The following is a 14,909-nucleotide window of genomic DNA, read 5'->3' as shown; positions in this document are numbered from 1 at the left end:
GTACTTTGTAACGTGCTGAAAACCACAGCAAATCTTGAACGTCTGCTGTGGACACACCATTGACTGCTTGATGAAGTAGATTATACATACAGGCACACACACACACACATACAGAGTTTCCATTGTCTGGATGCAAAGCTGATGTGTAATACCCTCCCCATCCCCCCTCAACCTTCAATAGCCATAAATTTAGCAACAGAACCTTCTCAGCTGCTCCTTTCTAAAATCCGAGCCCTCCTCTTTCATCCACAGCATTTCATCCATCTCCTTCTCCAGGGTCATCGGTGTCCCCCACACCCCCTACACACACACACACACACACACATGCACGTACACTTTGCTGTCATCCTACAGCCAATAAAGGCCTGATGAGCTCAAATATCACTGGAACACAAGGACTTATTCTCTGAGCAGAGCGTGCAGATTCTTACAGACCTTCATCTTCACCGTCTGAGGAGCTTCTCTCCCTCTCTGAGGTAAGTCAACCACAGGCCGGCAGTGAGCCCCAAATCAGTCATCAGTCCTAAACAGCCTGTTTCTAACAGGATCTGTTTCTGACTTTAAGGCCAAATCAGATCTGGCTGCAGATTTATTGTGTTGGTGAATCTGGAGAAGAGCCTGAGGTGTTTTATGTCTGTAGACTCTGATCTCAGAAGGGATGTTCGGAATACGTGAACATGTTCTACAGCAGTTGTTGGACATTTGGGATGTCAAACATTTGGGATGGTTAGGTCTGGCTGAACAGGAGTCCAATTTCCTGAGCCTCGTTTGGTTGATTCATTCCTGCAATTTTTTTTTTTTTTTTTTAGGATGGAGCTCATTATTTGAAAGATGCAGTGAAACTGTAGAACTCTGGAGAACACAAATAATTTTATTTTAGCAGCGACATAAAATATCATCTGACACCGTAAAGCACTCCATGAAATTGGAGACACGACGTGCTTGACTCACACTGTTCAAATCCAAGGACACTGTGAATTCCAGCTATAAATGGAAATGAGATCAGTTTTGATCTCTTAAACTTATTTTTTATTATGTTTAAACCTCCATGGACTAATATTTTATTTAAATATTCATAAGGCCAGTTTACCAAACATCATGAATCTGCTCACCTTGAAATGGCATGCCGGTCCATAAGTATTTGAGCAGTGACACAATTGCTATAAGGTAGATTAACCAGTCATTTTTAAACATAATCCTTCCATTTTCAGAGTCTGTAATTTACTGGACAAACTAAATGTACAGATTACTGTTACCACAAACCATCAGTTTTGCAACCATTTGTTTTGTTTTTCACAAGTTAGGAGACCCCAAGGGAAAACAAAGGAACAGCCAAAGGGACTTACTATACTGAAAAAAACAAACCAACTTAAAAAAGTGTTAAAATTGGTAAAAACCTGAATTAATTAAGTTGTTTGAACCTAAGTTAGCAGGTTAGATCAACTCTAACTTAAGTTCAAGTAACTTAATTCATTCAGCTTTTAAAATTTGTAACGCTTTTTAAGGTGGTTCAACTATTGTCTTTTTTCGGTGTAGGAGGTGGATACATGAACATCTCCAAATCACTATATACAGCGAGGAAAATAAGTATTTGAACACCCTGCGATTTTGCAAGTTCTCTCACTTAGAAATCATGGAGGGGTCTGAAATTTTCATCTTAGGTGCATGTCCACTGTGAGAGACATAATCTAAAAAAAAAAAAAAAAAAAAAATCTGGAAATCACAATGTATGATTTTTTTAAATAATTTATTTGTATGTTATTACTGCAAATAAGTATTTGAACACCTGTGAAAATCAATGTTAATATTTGGTACTGTAGTCTTTGTTTGCAGTTACAGAGGTCAAACATTTCCTGTAGTTTTTCACCAGGTTTGCATACACATTTTGGTCCACTCCTCCATACAGATCTTCTCTAGATCTTTCGGGTTTGGAGTTTCAGCTCCCTCCAAAGATTTTCTATTGAGTCCAGGTCTGGAGACTGGCCAGGCCACTCCAGGACCTTGAAATGCTTCTTACGGAGCCCCTCCTTAGTTGCCCTGGCTGTGTGTTTGGGGTCATTGTCATGCATATTTCCACCCCCATGCTTCACGGTTGGGATGATTTTCTTGGGGTTGTTCTCATCCTCTAAACATGGTAAGTGGAGTTGATTCCAAAAAGCTCTATTTCTGGTCTCATCTGACCACATGCCTTTCTCCCATGCCTCCTCTGGATCATCCAGATGGTCACTGGTGAACTTCAAATGGGCCTGGACATGTGCTGTCTTGAGCAGGGGGACCTTGCTGCCCTGCAGGATTTTAAACCACGACAGCATCATGTGTTACTAATGTAATCTTTGTGACTTTGGTCCCAGCTCTCTTCAGGTCATTGACCAGGTCCTCCTGTGTAGTTCTCAGCTTTCTCAGAATCATCCTTACCCCACAAAGTGAGATCGTGCATGGAATCCCAGCCTGAGGACAGCATGCACATGCACGTGCCTCAGGGTGGAGTGTTGTATGGTCATGTCCGTCATAACACCGTACAGTTCTCTGGCTGTGACTTGCGGGTCCACAGAGCCCAACAGTTGCTGCTTGCAGCACCATGCCCACCTTTTTGAGTGGCACAAAGCACAAAGTGTCACTCTCTGTTTCTTTGTTCTGTGATTATTTATTTTATGTATTTGCTATGTAATTATGTATGTACTTATAGTAGTATTTATTTATATACTTGTCCTGGCTGTGGTCTCTGTGTTTTTAATTTAACACGTCATGTGCAGAGTCATCATTTCCACCTGTCAATGAGTTGCTGGCCGGTGATCAGCCGAGAGGTGCCTTGCCGTGCCATGCACGCTCAGACGTGGCTGGCCGGTCCGCATGTGATCTTGTCTGTACATAATTATCAGCATGTCATGCAGGTGGGCGACACACTCGCATGTCACATGTGTTGGGAGGGGGTGGGGGGTGTGACACACAGGCATGCCACATGTGTTATGGGGGAGGCACACTTCCATGACCATATCCCACATCTTTTTTGCCAACCTCTTTCTCCTTGTGCTTTTTTGGACATCTTTGTTCCACCACCAAGTCTCCTTGTCTTCCTTCCGCTATCCAGATGTCACACCCAGTAGCTTCCTAGCTGTCTCCCTCACCACATCTGCAGTATTTTTCCAGTTGTTCAAAATTGCTTCTTCTCCATTCAGTGTCTCACTCACCTGCTCACTGAATTTCACACAAGAGTCTTCTTCCTTTAGCTTCCACCATCTGATCCTTTGCTGAGCTCTCACTCAGTTCTTCTTCTTCACTTCTAAAATCATCCTGTCTATCTACACTCTCTCTTGCCACCACCTTACAGTCTCTAATTTCTTTTAGCTTGCATCTCCTCCACAGAATGCAGTCCACCTGGGTGCACCTTCCTCCACTCTTATATGTCACCCTGTGCTCTTCCTTTTTCTTAAAGTAGGTGTTCACCAGAGCCATTTTCATTGTTTTTGCAAAATCAGCTACAGTTGTATGCAAAAGTTTTGGCACCCCTGATAATTTTCATGATTTTCCTTTATAAATCATTGGTTGTCTGGTTCAGAAATTTCAGTTAAATATATCATATACCAGATGAAAACACTGATATTTGATTACAGAAAGTGTGCAATAATTATTTAAACAAAATTGGGCAGGTGCATAAATTTGGGCACCCTTGTCATTTTATTGATTTGAATACATGTAGCACTAATTACTCAAACACAAATTGATTTGTAAGCTCACTGACCCTTGACCTCCTTACGCAGGTGAATTCAATCATGAGAAAGGATATTTAAGGTGGCCATTTGCAAATGTTTCCCCTCTTTGTCTCTCTTCTAATGCAACATGGGAGCCTCTAAACAACTCTCAAATGACCTGACAACAACGATTGTTCAACATTATGGTTTAGGGGAAGGATACAAAAAAGCTATCTCAGAGATTTCAGATGTCAGTTTCCACTGTGAGGAACATAGTGAGGAAATGGAAGACCACAGGCACAGTACTAGTTTAGGCCCGAAGTGGCAGGCCAAGAAAAATCTCAGATAAGCTGAAGCAAAGGATGGTGAGAACAGTCATAGTCAACCCACAGACCTGCTCCAAAGACCTACAACATGATCTTACTGCAGATAGTGTCTCTGTGCATCGTTCAACTATACAGCACACTTTGCACAAGCAGATGCTGTAATGCAAAGGAAGTCTTTTCTGCGTACACACCACAAGCAGAGTCGCTTGAGGTATGCTAAAGCAGATTTAGACAAGCCAGCTTCATTTTGGAATAAGGTGCTGTGGACTGATGAAACTAAAATTGAGTTATTTGGACATAACAAGGGGCGGTATGCATGGCTGAAAAAGAACAGGAAAAACAGGATTTACTAAATATTGATGTATTTTTTTCTGTTGGGGTACCCACATTTATGTACCTACCTAATTTTGTTCAAAGAATTATTGCACACTTTCTGTAAATCCTATCAACTTCATTTCACATCTCAAATATCAGTGTGTTTGTCTGCTATATGATATATTTGACTGAAATTTCTGATCCAGATAACCAATAATTTATAAAGGAAAATCATGAAAATTATCAAGGGGGCCCAAATTTTTGCATACAACTGTACCATCCCACCCTGTTTGAAGTCCTCCACCATTGTTCCTTTGCCTAAACAGAACATCACCAGCCTCAATGACTACCGGCCAGTAGCACTCACCCCCATCATTATGAAGTGCTTCGAGAAACTGGTATGGAGTCATATCATTTCACGTCTGCCCTCCACACTCGACCCCCACCAGTTTGCCTACAGAGCCAACTGGTCCACAGAGGATGCCATTGCCACCGCTCTGCACATAACGCTGACCCATGTGGAGCAGCGGGGGAGCTACACTAGGCTGCTCTTCCTGGACTTCAGCTCGGCCTTTAACACCATTATCCCGAGCAGGCTGGTGAGCAAACTGAGGGATCTGGGTCTCCCCGACAGCACCTGTTTTTGGATTATGGACTTCCTGACGGTCTGCTCCCAGAGGGTGAGAGTAGGCCACCACCTGTCCTCATCACTGAGGACCAGCACCGGCTCTCCTCAGGGCTGTGTGCTGAGCCCCCTGCTCTACACCCTCTACACCCATGACTGCACCAACATGTCCATTAAGGTCCAGTCCTATCACCACTCTTTCAGGGTTGGGCACACTTTCCACCACCTCATCTAAATCACTTCAGAAATCTTCTTTATCCATCTCACAACCAACCTGTAGGGCATATGTGCTGATGATATTCATCACTCTTTCAATTTCCAACTTCACACTCATCACCCTGTCAGACACTCGCTTCACCTCCAACACACTCTCAACATACTCTTCCTTTAAAATGACCCCAGCACCATTTCTCTTCTTATCCTCACCATGAAACAACAACTTAAACCCACCGCCTATGCCCCTGGTCTAACTTCCCTTCCACTAGGTCTCCTGCACACACAATATGTCTACCTTTCTCCTGTTCATCATGTCAGCCAGTGCTCTGCTTCTACCAGTCATGCAGCCAACATTCAAAGTCCAGACTCTCATTTCCATCCATCCTTCTAGCTTTTCTCTTCTCCCACTTTGTCTGAACATGTTTTCCTCCTCTTATTCTTCTTTGCCCAGCAGTATCCCAATTTCCACCGGCACCCTGTTGGGCAACAGCAATGGTGGTGGAGGCTGTTAACCCAGGCCTAGACCGATCCAGTGTGAAAATTCAATTTGTTATCTGCATCTTTAATTTTGGCACTTTTTACACCAGATGTCCTTCCTGGCGCAACCCTCCTCATTTATCTGGACTTGGGACCAGCACTCAGAATGTCCTGGCTGCACACTCCATGTGGCTGAGTTTTAATGTATATTTTACATTATATCTTAAACAAATATGTCCCAGTCACTCTCATATTTGAAACTGAGGTGCAGACTGGCACTCACTATCGCCTGACAAAGTTTGATCCAGATCTGATCCGGATTACGGATTTTGTGGACATTTGAATTTAATATTGAAAAGTCCATTTGGTGTACATTTTGCATTATATTGCAATACAAAATGCCTCAATCACTCTCATTTGTGACAGTGCAAACTGGCACTCTCAATGAATAGACATAGTTTGATCCACATCTGATCCGCATTGTGGATTTAGTGGCTATTTAATTTTAACATTGACAAGGCCTTTTGATCTATATTTTGTATTACATTTTACCTTATGAAAAGTCACCTCTAACAGGACTTTCATCTTGAAAATTTTTTCCAAGGTAAAAATTTGTGGAATTGGAAACTAATGTTGGCGGAGATTTGCACTCTATGAACATGATGCTATAGTTTATTTATTTATTGTTGTTATTATTATTATTTCAGCTCCATTGTGGTAATGTACAGAGGAGAAATCAATCAATCAATTCAATCAATCAATTTTTTTATATAGCGCCAAATCACAACAAACAGTTGCCCCAAGGCGCTTTATATTGTAAGGCAAGGCCATACAATAATTATGTAAAACCCCAACGGTCAAAACGACCCCCTGTGAGCAAGCACTTGGCTACAGTGGGAAGGAAAAACTCCCTTTTAACAGGAAGAAACCTCCAGCAGAACCAGGCTCAGGGAGGGGCAGTCTTCTGCTGGGACTGGTTGGGGCTGAGGGAGAGAACCAGGAAAAAGACATGCTGTGGAGGGGAGCAGAGATCGATCACTAATGATTCAATGCAGAGTGGTGCATACAGAGCAAAAAGAGAAAGAAACAGTGCATCATGGGAACCCCCCAGCAGTCTACGTCTATAGCAGCATATCTAAGGGATGGTTCAGGGTCACCTGATCCAGCCCTATAAACTATAAGCTTTAGCAAAAAGGAAAGTTTTAAGCCTAATCTTAAAAGTAGAGAGGGTGTCTGTCTCCCTGATCTGAATTGGGAGCTGGTTCCACAGGACAGGAGCCTGAAAGCTGAAGGCTCTGCCTCCCATTCTACTCTTACAAACCCTACGAACTACAAGTAAGCCTGCAGTCTGAGAGCGAAGCGCTCTATTGGGGTGATATTGTTGTGTGGGCCGCTGAAGAGGAGGTACTGCTGGCCCACCACCACCAGAGGGCGCCCTGCCTGGAGTGCGGGCTCCAGGCACCAGAGGGCGCTGCCGCCGACGAGAGCAGCCAGGGTGACAGCTGTCACCCATTACTGGACACAGCTGACTGCACTCAGCACGGAGGTATATCAGCAGGACAGCGTCTCCACCTCAGTGCCGAGATATCGCCTTGAGTTTAAGGTAATCGCCTCTGCAGCATATTCTGTGTTTTTGACAATACTTGATAAACCTTTCAGGACAGCGGACTATTGGAGACCAAGTGTTTGGATAAGTACTCCCCTTTCCTGCTTCAGTGTAACAAGAGGTGGAGGCGGCTTCGCCCCTCTCCATCTACTGGGTGCGGTCGCATCCCTACCTGTGTGTTTGTGCTCTTTTCCGCCAGCAGTACCGGATCCGACGAGCGAAGGCAGTGGCCACCTGGGAATTCGGGACTTGGCGGTTCCAGTACTTCTGGGTTTCGGTGGCAGAGGAGATCTGGGTGGTTCCGGTTCGACTAGGACGGACGTCTCCTACCTTCGGGCCTGCCCACACGACACCAGCAGATTTCGGCTTACACCTCCAAATTGTTAATTGTTGTATTAGTTGTGCTCATCTCACAACAGTAAAACTTGTTCTTTACCTTTCTCCATTGTCCGTTCATTGCGCCCCCTGTTGTGGGTCCGTGTACCTACACTTTCACAACAGATATGGTACTACGAGGTCCCTAAGATAAGATGGGACCTGATTATTCAAAACCTTATAAGTAAGAAGAAGAATTTTAAATTCTATTCTAGAATTAATAGGAAGCCAATGAAGAGAGGCCAATATGGGTGAGATATGCTCTCTCCTTCTAGTCCCCGTCAGTACTCTAGCTGCAGCATTTTGAATTAACTGAAGGCTTTTTAGGGAACTTTTAGGACAACCTGATAATAATGAATTACAATAGTCCAGCCTAGAGGAAATAAATGCATGAATTAGTTTTTCAGTATCACTCTGAGACAAGACCTTTCTGATTTTAGAGATATTGCGTAAATGCAAAAAAGCAGTCCTACATATTTGTTTAATATGCGCTTTGAATGACATATCCTGATCAAAAATGACTCCAAGATTTCTCACAGTATTACTAGAGGTCAGGGTAATGCCATCCACAGTAAGGATCTGGTTAGACACCATGTTTCTAAGATTTGTGGGGCCAAGTACAATAACTTCAGTTTTATCTGAGTTTAAAAGCAGGAAATTAGAGGTCATCCATGTCTTTATGTCTGTAAGACAATCCTGCAGTTTAGCTAATTGGTGTGTGTCCTCTGGCTTCATGGATAGATAAAGCTGGGTATCATCTGCGTAACAATGAAAATTTAAGCAATACCGTCTAATAATACTGCCTAAGTGTAGCATGTATAAAGTGAATAAAATTGGTCCTAGCACAGAACCTTGTGGAACTCCATAATTAACTTTAGTCTGTGAAGAAGATTCCCCATTTACATGAACAAATTGTAATCTATTAGACAAATATGATTCAAACCACCGCAGCGCAGTGCCTTTAATACCTATGGCATGCTCTAATCTCTGTAATAAAATTTGATGGTCAACAGTATCAAAAGCAGCACTGAGGTCTAACAGAACAAGCACAGAGATGAGTCCACTGTCCGAGGCCATAAGAAGATCATTTGTAACCTTCACTAATGCTGTTTCTGTACTATGATGAATTCTAAAACCTGACTGAAACTCTTCAAATAGACCATTCCTCTGCAGATGATCAGTTAGCTGTTTTACAACTACCCTTTCAAGAATTTTTGAGAGAAAAGGAAGGTTGGAGATTGGCCTATAATTAGCTAAGATAGCTGGGTCAAGTGATGGCTTTTTAAGTAATGGTTTAATTACTGCCACCTTAAAAGCCTGTGGTACATAGCCAACTAACAAAGATAGATTGATCATATTTAAGATCGAAGCATTAAATAATGGTAGGGCTTCCTTGAGCAGCCTGGTAGGAATGGGGTCTAATAAACAAAATGACAAGAAAAGTGTAACTGTCCAACTACTTCTGGACCTGACTGAATATAAATAAGTCCTACCTTTATGTCACCTGTCAGTGTGGGCAGCGACACATATTCCATCGTCCATCTTCTATATCCGCTTACCCCAATTAAGTGTCACGGAGGGCTGAAGCCTATCCCAGCCGACACAGGGCGTGAGGCGGGGTACACCCTAGACAGGCCACATATAGACAGACAAACACATTCACACCCGCACGCACACCTATGAACAATTTAAAATTACCAATCCACCTAACCTGCCTGTCTTTGGATGTGGGAGGAAGTCAGATCACCTGGAGGGAACCCATGCAAACATGGGGAGAACACACAAACTCCACACAGAAAGACCCCAGGTGGCAAGAAATCATATGGCCTTCTTGCTGTGAGGCAACAGTGCTAACCACTAAGTCACCATGCTGATATGGCATCATGTTTCAGAATTTACCTTAGAGTGTCTGATTTTGAAATAACTTCTGTTGTGCCTTTGTACATTTCCCAAGTATGCAATTATATGTGCCAAAGTATGTCAAAAAAATTTTGGATGTAATTTTAGTTTGAGGGTTTTCAGAGGAATAGCATGTAGTTGATGTGTTGCTGTTCTGAGTCACGCTTAACGTATCATCAGCTATTCTTCTTAGTACATGAAAAGTAGACACTGAATTTTTGAGGTGTGGGTTTCACAGGTCAGTGACCACTTCAGCTGACCATAAAATAAACCCAGCTAACAAAATAAAGTGCCCAAAACCTTAGAAGAACATTTGTCAAATGTTATCAGAGCATTAGCTGTAAGGTTCTCAGAACATTTCAAAGGAAAGTTTCTTTTGGTTCCCAGAGCGTTTGATAGTAATGTTAGCACAAATATTTTGAGAGTGTTAGGCCAAATACTCTAGAACATTTTTAAGGAAAGTTTCTTTTTGGTTTCCAGAACATTTCACAATAATGTTAGCACAAACATTCCCAGAACGTTAGGCTTAATGTTCTTAAAATGTTTGTGCTTGGACTATATAAAAGCAAAGTCCCTACAACTGCTCTCTTGTATTCATTAGGGATCGGTACAGCAGATCTAAGGTGGGTCTACATTTTGATTTGGCACAAGTTTTACACTGGATACCCTTCCTGATGCAACTCTGCATTACATGGAGAAATGTGGCAGGGGTGAAGTTTGAACCAAGAACCTTCCGTACTGAAGCCAAGCACACTAACACTAACGTTTGATAGTAACGTTAGCACAAATGTTTTGAGAATGTTAGTTCTAACATCTTAGGAATGTTTTTAAGGGAAGTTTCTTTTTGGTTTCCAGAACGTTTGACAATAACGTTAGCACAGACGTTCCCAGAACATTAGGTCTAATGTTCTCAAAATGTGCTTGGACTATATAAAGTAAAGTCCCTACGGCTGCTCTCTTGTTTCCATTAGGGGTTGGCACAGCAGATCCAAGGTGGGTCTGCATTTTGATTTGGCACAAGTTGGCAATAACGTTAGCACAAAGATTTTGAGAACACTAGATGCAACATTCTGAGAATGTTTGTAAGGAAAGTTTCTTTTTGGTTCCCAGAACATTCTGGTAATGTTACCTAAAGTCATAGCCTAGTCACTGAAAGAAATTTGGAGTAAGAAAGATGGTGAAACTAGAATTAATATATTTGTCAAATTTCCTTCAACTATAAACATGGCTTGTCAATATATATAAAAGAAAGTAATACTGTTTGGAAAATGTTCCAGAAACATTTCTGACCACCATAACCAAAATATAACCAATATATAACCAGGGGAGGTGAAGGTCTAGAGGGGTAAGTATTGGGCTTGAGACCAGAGGATCCTCGGTTCAAATCCCAGCCTGACAGGAAAATCACTAAGGGCACTTGTTCAAGATCCTTAAACCCCTAGTTGCTCCGGGTGTGTATGAGTACCTTGTATGGCAGCACCCTCACATTGGGGTGAATGTGAGGCATTATTTGTAAAGTGCTTTGAGCGTCTGATGCAGATGGAAAAGCGCTTTATAAATACAGTCCATTTACCATTCATATAACGTTACCAAAACATTATGCGTTAGCTGGGAAGTGTTCTATTCAAAAGGTAGCTCATCTTACCACTATGAATCCCTCTAAAGATCCTTGCTTTGATGTTTTGTTATTTGTTTTTTGATTAACTTCTCACAAAGCTGTTGAGAGAGCAAGTTGTAAGAAATAGAAGGTTGTGAGTTACTTTGCTGCCATGTTTCTTTAACAGTTTTGGTGTGTGTAGTGTGCTTCACTGATGTGTGGTTTGTAGAAACTAGATGAATAAATAAGTCCACTTTACCACTAAACATTGGTATGTTTGTATGTAATTATGTAACTGTGACCAGAATCTATAAAAGTCCAAAATGGTTTCCAGAACTATTGAAGTACAAGGACCCAAAAACCATTTTTGTTCCTGAACTGCAATTCCTAATCCATGAAAAGGTATATCAGGTATATCTTCTATTATACATTCTAATTCTAAGGTAGAACCATGTTTTAGTTCCTATTCCAGATGAGCTACTCTCCGATGGTTCAGGAACTACTGGTTGGAACTACAAAGACTGTCAATGTTCCTGTCAATGTCAATGCTCCAGTTCAGGCTGACACTGACAAAACAGTATGACAACACCAAGTTTACAGGCATAAACCAACAGTCATTCATTGAAAAGTAAAAACACAACTGTCAATTAACAAGACACATAAAGCAAGAAGCACAATGCAAAAAGTCTTTCGGGGTTCAATCCTTCCATCCATTTTCTAAGACTGAGACTATAAACATGAGGATGGTGTATGCAGTGAGCGTCTGTACATGATTGTCAGGTATGCAACGCACCAAAAGGCTGTATACCCGATGCACTTTATATTGGCATTGGTACATAAGTCAAGACAGATTCATGTATTGATGTGTTAGACAGCTAGTCTATTTCTCCACTTGTGTTTGCCTATGGTTCTGTGACATTATACACCAGACTGAAGAATTCAAAATAACCTGAGTGACATGAAAATCTACAGGGCTGAATTTTGTTCAAAGAATATTGCATTATTGGTTTATTTCAAAATTGAGCCGATTATATATTCTATTACTTGTACTTTAGTTTGGGTCATGGCAGGGCCGTGAACCCCTTCCTGAGACAGTTACATAGTTAAACAATCAAGAAATCAAATTAATTAATCAGTTCAAAAACTATGCCACTGCACAATATATATCCCAATCAGTGTTAAATGCAAGATACATCAATACATACATTCATATGTATGAATGTATGTATGTAGGCAGGATGATAGCAAAATGAGCCATATTGTAATGCTTAATACTCAGGAACCGTAATTCATACAGCCTTTTGCAACCCCACATCTGAAAGATAATCTTTCACTGTGTGTCGTAGGGTGTAAACTTTGCCAGGGTGCTATATATAGCCCAATGAATGTTAGATGCAAGATACATTGATATATTTGTACAGAGCGGAAGATGATCCCCCAAAAAAAAAAAAAAAAAAGATCCATACTGTAATGATTAAAACTCAGGAACCACAATAGATACTTCCTTTTGCAACTCCACATCTGAAAGATAATCTTTTACTGTCTGTAGTGTGAGCAAAGCAATGCACAGCGGCGCAAAGCTCGCTCATAGTACACTGAGTCCCAAACAGGAAGTGCCAAATTTGAGTCCACAGTGAAACAGGAAATGTCAAACACTTCCTGGATCAACACTTCCTGGATTGACAGACGAGATCTCGTGGAATCTCATGGGAATATAGTGGCAAGTTCACACTGAAACAGCAAGTGCCAAATTTGAGTCTACAGTGAAACAGGAAATGTCAAACACTTCCTGGATCGACACTTCCTGGATTGACAGACGAGACCTCGTGGAATCTCATGGGAATACAGTGGCAAGTTCACACTGAAACAGGAAGTGCCAAATTTTGAGTCCACAGTGAAACAGGAAATGTCAAATGTTGAACACTTCCTAGCATGGGTGTAGCTTGAGTGGAGGTCAGGGTTGTACTGGACTCCCCTGAAATCTGATTGGACACAGATGATTGACATGTTACGGCACCATACGTCTGGTTGAAAAGAGCTGCATTTTGAAACATACTGACACATATTGACTGCTCTCCTGTACAGTAGTGAGTGCTGTGTACCACAAAAAGTTCTAATCCACCTTAGTAGAAGAAGAAAAATGTTTGTCTTAGATTTGAACTGAACATGTTGTTTGAACCACAGACTAATAATGACACCAAAGTTATAACCCTAATTCTAGTGAAGTTGGGACATTGTGTGAAATGTAAATAAAAACAGAATACAATGATTTGCAAATCCTCTTCAACCTATATTCAGTTGAATACACCACAAAGACAAGATATTTAATGTTCAAACTGATAGACATTTTTGTTTTTGTGCAAATATTTGCTCATTTTGAAATGGATGCCTGCAGCACATTTCAAAAAAGTTGGGACACTGGCAACAAAAGACTGGGAAAGTTTATTACAGCTGGTTGCCTTGAGTTTTTATGAATTTCTAGGTTTTTTGTTTAACCCCATGTGTATTGTATAGCCCGGCCCCAAGAACCCGAATGGTTTTTGGGTCAGACGGTCAAAGGCCAAAAACACTGTAGGTATTTGTAGCTAGGGATGAGAATTGACAAAATGTATTAATATTAAACACATTATCCATACTGCTTATCAGTTAGACTCTAGTTTTGTGGGAAAAACCAACTGTCAGTGCAGCTGCTTCTCTCGTTTCTATGTGCAGAGTTTGATGTCATGATGCCAGATGTGACATCATGACATGTACATTTTTACAATGCCTAAGTGTCAAAATAACATGTCAGCATTGATAAAAGGAACTGATCATGTCGATTCCAATTAATTCTCATTTCTCACTGATAAACTGGTTCTGAGAGTAAAAAAAACATATGTTGGTCCAAATTAGTATGTATGTTATGTAGCATGTCCCCAAATTCCCTATTGACTTTTTGGGGTCATAAAGTCAAAGGTCAAGTGCAGTGAAACAGGTGGGCTGATAAACTCATGATATATTTTGGGTGCAGTTGCATCAAGCCTGTTGACTTTGAATTATAAGGTCAACGATGTGTTTTCCCCCTAAACAGGTGCATGTTCATTCTGCTGTACAGTATTTGCCTGATTGTTAGAACTTATTGTGCATGTTACACAGCTAGACTCCAACAACCCTGTTTAAAGTCTCTATATTTACCCTGGTGCTGAGGCGTAATGTGCTCGTTCCATAGTGCCTATTTTTAAAATTATATATATATATATATATATATATATATATATATATATAAGCATGTGTAACAGAAAGTGATCGATTTTTCAACAATCTGTATTTCTTTCTCATTTCTACAATCATGCTCTCATGTTACAGTAACACAACAGGCCAGACGCTTTTTTCCTGGGGCATATATGGTTACAGATTATGCAGACATTGTTGTAGTTCAGATGCAATAACACAAAAAGCAATGTCTAAAGTATTCTTAGTGTAAAGCAATGTTAAAATGTTGAAGTATTTGAATATATTACCTCTTTTTATGAAACAAATAGAGGTACTCCATAATTGTCCGGTTTCGTATAGTTTCAAATTTTTTTGTGATGCTGAGAATCTAGCAGTTTGTAATTTTTTTCATTATTATTTTCAGACAGTTAAGACTTTAAATGATAGTTTAACTTGGTATGAAACAGACTATTAACTATATGCTTTGCTTTTTTCCAGATTGCATATGAATAATGAATGATGTCCGATACAAGAACACAGACCTCCAAAGACACTGCCCCTCCTTCAAAGTTAAAAAAAAAACATTCATTTA

At 40.8% G+C, this 14,909-nt stretch overlaps 1 pseudogene; it reads left to right on the top strand.

Moving 5' to 3' along the window:
* The first annotated feature begins 268 nt into the window (after positions 1 to 268).
* LOC117504163 overlaps positions 269 to 14,909 on the top strand; it is a 72,727-nt pseudogene continuing 58,086 nt past the window's right edge.

The sequence above is a fragment of the Thalassophryne amazonica genome, chromosome 2, assembly GCF_902500255.1.
Source record: "Thalassophryne amazonica chromosome 2, fThaAma1.1, whole genome shotgun sequence".
Lineage (NCBI taxonomy): Eukaryota > Metazoa > Chordata > Actinopteri > Batrachoidiformes > Batrachoididae > Thalassophryne > Thalassophryne amazonica.
This window is presented reverse-complemented; position numbering and strand designations above follow the sequence as displayed.